Source organism: Triticum urartu, chromosome 5A (assembly GCF_056163025.1).
Source record: "Triticum urartu cultivar PI428250 chromosome 5A, HENAU_Tu73, whole genome shotgun sequence".
Lineage (NCBI taxonomy): Eukaryota > Viridiplantae > Streptophyta > Magnoliopsida > Poales > Poaceae > Triticum > Triticum urartu.
The window spans coordinates 506,802,716-506,811,027 of NC_141877.1; positions in this window are offsets into that span (position 1 = coordinate 506,802,716).

Here is an 8,312-nt window from a genome sequence, read left to right on the forward strand (position 1 = left end):
ATACTTCCTATATATCAATCTTTACCTCCGGACCATTACGGAACTCCTCGTGACGTTCGGGATCTCATCCGGGACTCCGAACAACATTCGGTAACCGCGTACATACTTTCCCTATAACCCTAGCATCATCGAACCTTAAGTGTGTAGACCCCACGGGTTCGGGAAACATGCAGACATGACCGAGACACCTCTTCGGTCAATAACCAACAGCGGGATCTAGATACCCATGTTGGCTCCCACATGCTCCACGACGATCTCATCGGATGAACCACGATGTCAAGGACTTAATCAATCCCGTATACAATTCCCTTTGTCTAGCGGTACGATACTTGCCCAAGATTCGATCGTCGGTATCCCGATACCTTGTTCAATCTCGTTACCAGCAAGTCTCTTTACTCGTTACGTAACACATCATCCCGTGATCAACTCCTTGATCACATTGTGCACATTATGATGATGTCCTACCGAGTGGGCCCAGAGATACCTCTCCGTTTACACGGAGTGACAAATCCTAGTCTCGATTCGTGCCAACCCAACAGACACTTTCGGAGATACCTGTAGTGTACCTTTATAGCCACCCAGTTACGTTGTGACGTTTGGCACACCCAAAGCACTCCTACGGTATCTGGGAGTTGCACAATCTCATGGTCTAAGGAAATGATACTTGACATTAGAAAAGCTTTAGCATACGAACTACATGATCTTGTGCTAGGCTTAGGATTGGGTCTTGTCCATCACATCATTCTCCTAATGATGTGATCCCGTTATCAACGACATCCAATGTCCATGGTCAGGAAACCATAACCATCTATTGATCAACAAGCTAGTCAACTAGAGGCTTACTAGGGACATGGTGTTGTCTATGTATCCACACATGTATCTGAGTTTATTTCCTATCAATACAATTCTAGCATGGATAATAAACGATTATCATGAACAAGGAAATATAATAATAACCAATTTATTATTGCCTCTAGGGCATATTTCCAACACTATATATATATATATATATCAATATTTACCTCTCGACCATTTCGAGACTGCTCGTCATGTCCGTGATCTCATCCGGGACGCCGAAAAAAATTCGGTCACCAAATCACATAACTCATATAATACTAAATCGTCATCGAACGTTAAGCGTGCGGACCCTACGGGTTCGAGAACTATGTAGACATGACCGAGACACCTCTCCGGTCGATAACCAATAGCGGAACCTGGATGCTCATATTGGCTCCTACATATTGTACGAAGATCTTTATCGGTCAAACCGTTATGACAACATACATAATTCCCTTTGTCAATCGGTATGTTACTTGCCCGAGATTCGATCATTGGTATCTTCATACGTGGTTCAATCTCGTTACCGGCAAGTCTCTTTAGTCATTCCGTAATACATCACCTCATGACTAACTCCTTAGTCATTTGCTTGCAAGCTTATGATGTGTATTACCGAGAGGGCCCAGTGATACCTCTCCGATACTCGGAGTGACAAATCCTAATCTCGATCTATGCCAACCCAACAAACAGCTTCGGAGATACCTGTAGAGCATCTTTATAAGCACCCAGTTATGTTGTGACGTTTGATAGCACACAAGGTATTCCTCCGGTATCCGGGAGTTGCATAATCTCATAGTCGAAGGAATATGTATTTGACATGAAGAAAGCAATAGCAATAAAACTGAACGATCAATATGCTAAGCTAACGGGTGGGTCTTGTCCATCACATCATTCTCCTAATGATGTGATCCCATTCATCAAATGACAACACATGTCTATGGTTAGGAAACTTAACCATCTTTAATTAATGAACTAGTCTAGTAGTGGCTTACTAGGGACATGGTGTTTTGTCTATGTATCCACACATGTATCAAGTTTCCGGTTAATACAATTCTAGCATGAATAATAAACATTTATCATGATATAAGGAAATATAAAATAACAACTTTATTATTGCCTCTAGGGCATATTTCCTTCAGTCTCCCACTTGCACAAGAGTCAACAATCTAGTTCGCATCGCCATGTGATTTAACAATAATAGTTCACATCTTTATGTAATTAACACCCATAGTTCACATCGCCATGTGACCAACACCCAAAGGGTTTACTAGAGTCAATAATCTAGTTCACATCGTTATGTGATTAACACCCAAAGAGTACTAAGGTGTGATCATGTTTTGCTTGTGAGAGAAGTTTAGTCAACGGGTCTGCCACATTCAGATCCGTATGTATGTTGCAAATTTCTATGTCTATGATGCTCTGCATGGAGCTACTCTAGCTAATTGCTCCCACTTTCAATATGTATCCTGATTGAGACTCAGAGTCATCTGGATCGGTGTAAAAGCTTGCATCGACATAACTCTTTGCGACGAACTCTTTATCACCTCCATAACCGAGAAATATTTCCTTAGTCTTCTAAGGATAATTTTGACTGCTCTCTAGTGATCTACTCCTGGATCACCATTGTACCCCCCTTGTCAAACTCATGGCAAGGTACACAACATGGCATACTTTATAGAACCTATGGCTGAGGCATAGGGAATGACTTTCTTTCTCTCTTTATCTTCTGTTGTGGTCGGGTTTTGAGTCTTTACTCAACTTCACACCTTACAATACAGGCAAGAACTCCTTCTTAAACTCCTTAAAAATCTTTGTCAAGGTATGTACTCATTGAAAGTCTTATCGAGCGTCTTGATCTATCTCTATAGACCTTGATGCCTAATATGTAAGCAGCTTCACTGTGGTCTTTCATTGAAAAACTTTTATTCAAGTATCCTTTTATGCTATCCAGAAATTCTATATCATTTCCAATCAACAATATGTCATCAACATATAATATTAGAAATGCTATAGAGCTCCCACTCACTTTCTTGTAAATATAGGCTTCTCCAAAAGTCTGTATAAAACCATATGCTTTGATCACCAGTCCATAGATGGATCGCTAGAGCTTGCACACTTTGTTAGCACCTTTAGGATCGAAAAAACCTTCTGGTTGCATCATATACAACTCTTCTTCCAGAAATCCATTCGGGAATGCAGTCTTTACATCCATTTGCCAAATTTCATAATCATAAAATGCGGCAATAGCTAACATGATTCGAATGGACTTAAGCATCGCTACGGGTGAGAAGGTCTCATTGTAGTCAACTCCTTGAACTTGTCGAAAACCTTTCGCGACAAGTCGAGCTTTGTAGACAGTAACATTACCATCAGTGTCAGTCTTCTTCTTGAAGATCCATTTATTCTCTATGGCTCGCCGATCATCAGGCAAGTCAACCAAAGTCCATACTTTGTTCTCATACATGGATCATATCTCAGATTTCATGGCCTCAAGCCATTTATCGGAATCTAGGCTCATCATTGCTTCTTCATAGTTTGTAGGTTTGTCATGGTCTAGTAACATGACTTCAGAACATGGTTTACCATACCACTCTGGTGCGAAACGTGCTCTGGTTGATCTACAGGTTTGGTAGTAACTTGATCCGAAGTTTCATGATCATTATCATTAGCTTCCTCTCTATTTAGTGTAGGCATCACGAGAACGGTTTTCTGTGATGAGATACTTTCCAATTCGAGAGAAGGTACAATTACCTCATCAAGTTCTACTTTCCTCCCACTCACTTCTTTCGAGAGAAACTCCTTCTCTAGAAAGGATCCATTCTTAACAACAAAGATCTTGCCTTCGGATATGTGGTAGAAGGTGTACCCAATAGTTTCTTTTGGGTATCCTATGATGATGCACTTCTCTGATTTGGGTTCGAGCTTATCAGGCTGAAGCTTTTTCACATAAGCATCGCTACCCTAAACTTTAAGAAATGCCAGCTTAGGTTTCTTGCCGAACCACAGTTCAAACGGTGTCGTCTCAACGGATTTAGACGCGAGCTATTGATCTACAACATAGATATGCAAATACTATCAGGACTAAGTTCATGATAAATTAAGTTCAACTAATCATATTACTCAAGAACTCCGACTTAGATAGACATCCCTCAAGTCATCTAAATGATATGTGATCCAAATCATAGCGTCGTGGTCGTCTCGCCTACTATGGCTTCTACAACTATCGCTAACGCATAGTGATAAAGTAAAGCAATTACATGGCATTTGCATTTCATACAATAACGAGACAACCATAAGGCTCATGCCGGTTGTCATATATCTTACAAAACATGATCATCTCATACAACAACGTATATCAAATCATGTCTTGACATATCACATCACAACATGCCCTGCAAAAACAAGTTAGATGTCCTCTACTTTGTTGTTGCACGTTTTACGTGGCTGCTACGGGCTTCTAGCAAGAACCGTTCTTACCTACGCAAAAAACCACAATGGTGTTTCGTCAAGTTTGTTGTTTTAACTTTCTTCAAGGACCGGCCGCAGTCAAATTCGATTCAACTAAAGTTGGAGAAATAGACACCCGCAAACCACCTTTATGCAAAACTAGTTGCATGTTTGTCCGTGGAACCGGTCTCATGAACGTGGTCATGTAAGGTTGTTCCGGGCCGCTTCATCCAACAATACCGCCGAATCAAAATAAGACATTGGTGGTAAGCAGTATGACGATCATCGCCCACAACTCTTTGTGTTCTACTCGTGCATATCATCTATGCATAGACCTGGCTCTGATACCACTGTTGGGAAATGTTGAATGGAAAACAAAAAATATCTGTGCACACGCAATGATCTATCCATGGAGATCCATAGCAACGAGGGGGAGAGTGTGTCTACGTACCCTCATAGACCGTAAGTGGAAGCGTTTGACAACGCGGTTGATGTAGTCGAACTTCTTCTAGCTCCAACTGATCAAGCACCGAACGTATGGTACCACCGAGTTTTGCACACGTTCAGCGCGATAATGTCCCTCGCCTTCTTGATCCAGCCAGGTGTCGAGGAAGTAGATGAGTTCCATCAACACGACATCATGGTGACGGTGATTGTTGGGGATATAACTATTGGGTATGACCCGCCCAGGAGGGGCAGGGTCATACCACTGGCGGTTCATAATGACAAGGCCCATGAAGATGTTGAAGATGGCGGTTCACGAAGCAGGCTTACTGAAGGCCCGAGACCCAAAGGCGACTTGAGGCCCACGGGTGTAAACCGCCATATGTTAACTTGTATGTTAAGGAAAGTACAGATTCTGTCACCAAGCTAGACACATTGTGTATAAGCCGGCCGGGACTCTGTAGGCCGCCGGGCATCAGCCTATGTATATAAAGGGGTGACCCGGCGGCGGTTTAGGGCAAGGAAGAAGAGATCTAGATCTAGGTCAAGCGTATTCTCTCCTGTTAATCAACGTCCAAGCAATACAACCGCAAACTGGATTAGGCCTTTACCTTCACTGCAAGGGGCCGAACCAGTATAAAGTTTCCGTGTCCTTTATCCCATTTAACCCCTTCAAGATAACCTAGTCGCGATGGCTCCACAAATAAGTCCTTACGCTAGGACATATGTCGTGAAAATTCCACGACAGTTGGCGCCCACCGTGGGGCTAGCGCACAGTGGTTTTGAGTTCTTTAAGGGCAGCTTCACATGGTTCAAAGGGTACGCTGTGGGATGGATGACCAAGAGTCATCGCGGTAAGCTCTACATCGACGACGATGGCTGGGCCCCGAGGCCGGCTCAATCGAGTACGGGTACCGGGTCCCCTTTGGCGGAATCCACGTCTTCTTTGGCAAGATTGGTGAATCAGAAGCTGAGCCGGACATCTGCACCGACATCGTCGAGTCTGCTCGGCGCGCGCGACCCGCCAAGGCTAAGGCCGCCCCAAAGCGTGTCTTTGTTGGTTTCGTTCAGGGAGCGGAGCTAGAAGGAGGATCCGAATCTAGTGGTGAGACGGTTGTGTACTCAGGGGACGAGTCCTCTACTGGTGAGACCAACTCCATCTATCAGGTTCAGGATGGCGGGCTTGGGGGCTGTTCCGATGGTGACAGTGTTCCGGACCCCTACGAGCTGCCACACCGGGTCACAATCTTCATGGCTGGTACACAGCCAGGGCAGGATTCTTCGACTGCAGCAGTAATGATCTTCGGGTCAGCGACGGCGATGGCTGCCGGGGCAGGAGGCCCTGTGCACCCGCCGGCTCAAGTGTTGTCCGATATTTTGGATGCTCTAACAACGTTTTTAACGGTGGAGGTTAACCTGGAAAATCAAACTCAGAATAATGCTGAGGTTGCAAAATTGCGTGATGAGATAGCACAAGCCAAGGTGGAGCTAAACACGGCGAACACCCGGATGGCAACGGAGCGAGCCGCCTTGCCGAGGTAGGCAGAACGGCTTCAGGCAGGGAGCTTCCGCTTAAGCCTGGACCGGGATGCATCAAACGCTGTTGTCGGTGTCAAAACCGGCGGATCTCGGGTAGGGGGTCCCGAACTGTGCGTCTAGGCCGGATGGTAACAGGAGACAAGGGACACGAAGTTTTACCCAGGTTTGGGCCCTCTCGATGGAGGTAAAACCCTGTGTCCTACTTGATTAATATTGATGTTATGGGTAGTACAAGAGTAGATCTACCACGAGATCGAGGAGGCTAAACCCTAGAAGCTAGCCTATGGTATGATTGTTGATGTGTACGTTGTCCTACGGACTAAAACCCTCCGGTTTATATAGACACCGAGTAGGGCTAGGGTTACATAGAGTCGGTTACAATGGTAGGAGATATGCATATCCGTATCGCCAAGCTTGCCTTCAACGCCAAGGAAAGTCCCTTCCGGACACGGGACGGAGTCTTCAATCTTGTATCTTCATAGTCCAGGAGTCCGACTGAAGGTATAGTCCGGCTATCCGAACACCCCCTAATCCAAGACTCCTTCAGTAGCCCCCGAACCAGGCTTCAATGACGATGAGTCCGGCACGCAGATTGTCTTCGGCATTGCAAGGCGGGTTCTCCTACAAATTCCGTGTACCTGTTTGAATAAAGTCCGGTTTCTTGTAGATGTTGCGCTCCTTGGCTTCTACGCCCAATAATGGCCACTTCCCACGTGTCAAACGAATATGAAAAGTCTGAGTGTTTTTACATTCACACCCCTAGCCGCGTAAATGAGCTGCCCTATTTAGGGGACGAGGATTTAGATCCAATCCACACCTTCTCCCCTCCGCGAGTGTTCATCAGAGCGCATCCGACAAAGGTCCATTCCACCATGGCTAGCCGTCGCAACTCCTCCCCTCGCCCTTCCATCCCTAACCCTGGATATTGGGAGAGATGTTCCACCCCGCATAGCAAGCTAGTGATGCTCCAGACCAAGGGATTTCTCCCCCCGGGCTATATGGTCCCGGTTCGAGCCGGCCTTGCCGTCTACAACGGCGGAGAGCAAGCAGAGAATGCCCCTAATCCCTCCAAAGGAGAGCGGGTGTGCCTTGTCCCTTACTTAATAAGGGGGCTCGGATTTCCAATCCACCCATTTCTCCAGGGGCTGCTGGAGTTCTATGGCCTCCAGCTACATCATCTCATGCCTGCCTCAGTATTGCATATCGCAGGCTTTGTAGCCCTCTGCGAGCTGTTCTTGGGTGTTGAAGCTCATTTCGGACTGTGGAAGGAGCTATTTTGCCTCGTGCCCTGTTCCAAGAAGGGGTCAATGTAGCAAGTGGGCGGAGCCGAAGTGTGGCGCATCGCTGAGACTGGATATCTGTCCGGAACCCCAAAGAAGGCGTCCGAAGACTGGCCCTCAGAATGGTTCTATATAGAAGACGTCCCACTACCGGATCCTGTCCGGATCGGCCTCCCTGAATTCAACAGTGCTCCCTTAAAGAAGCGCCTAAGCTGGCGCCCACGGAGCCCTCAGAGGGAAAGTGACAGGGACATCATTTACCTGATGGGCCGAATAAGATTGTTAGCCCATTCCGGACTAACCATGATCGGGGTTATGGCCGAATGCATTATGCGGGGGGTGCAGCCGCTTCAGTATAGAAGCCACCCCATGTGGGACTTCAACGGGGAGGACGACGCCACCCAATACGGTCATAAGGGGTCGGATTCAGCTGCCGCTCTACTAAAGATCTTGTCCACTTTGTATAAGGGAGAAGAGGAGGAATTTCTCCGCGTCAACCCTCAGGGTGGATTCTCCATGCACAATCCCCCGAGCTGGGTAAGCGGCCGTATTTACTTGTCCATCCGTTTTGTATTCCCATTGTTAAATATTCAGTCTGACGACTTTAACACAGGAACTGCGCCGGGCTGTTAAGGAAATAAGCAGCCCTCCTCCACAACCCGAGGACCCAGGACGGTCCCTCGACCCGGCCTCTCAAGAGGATCCGGACATATCTGTGGAGCTGATTGATGGAGTGTTCCATCAATTGAGCGAGGACAACGCCTT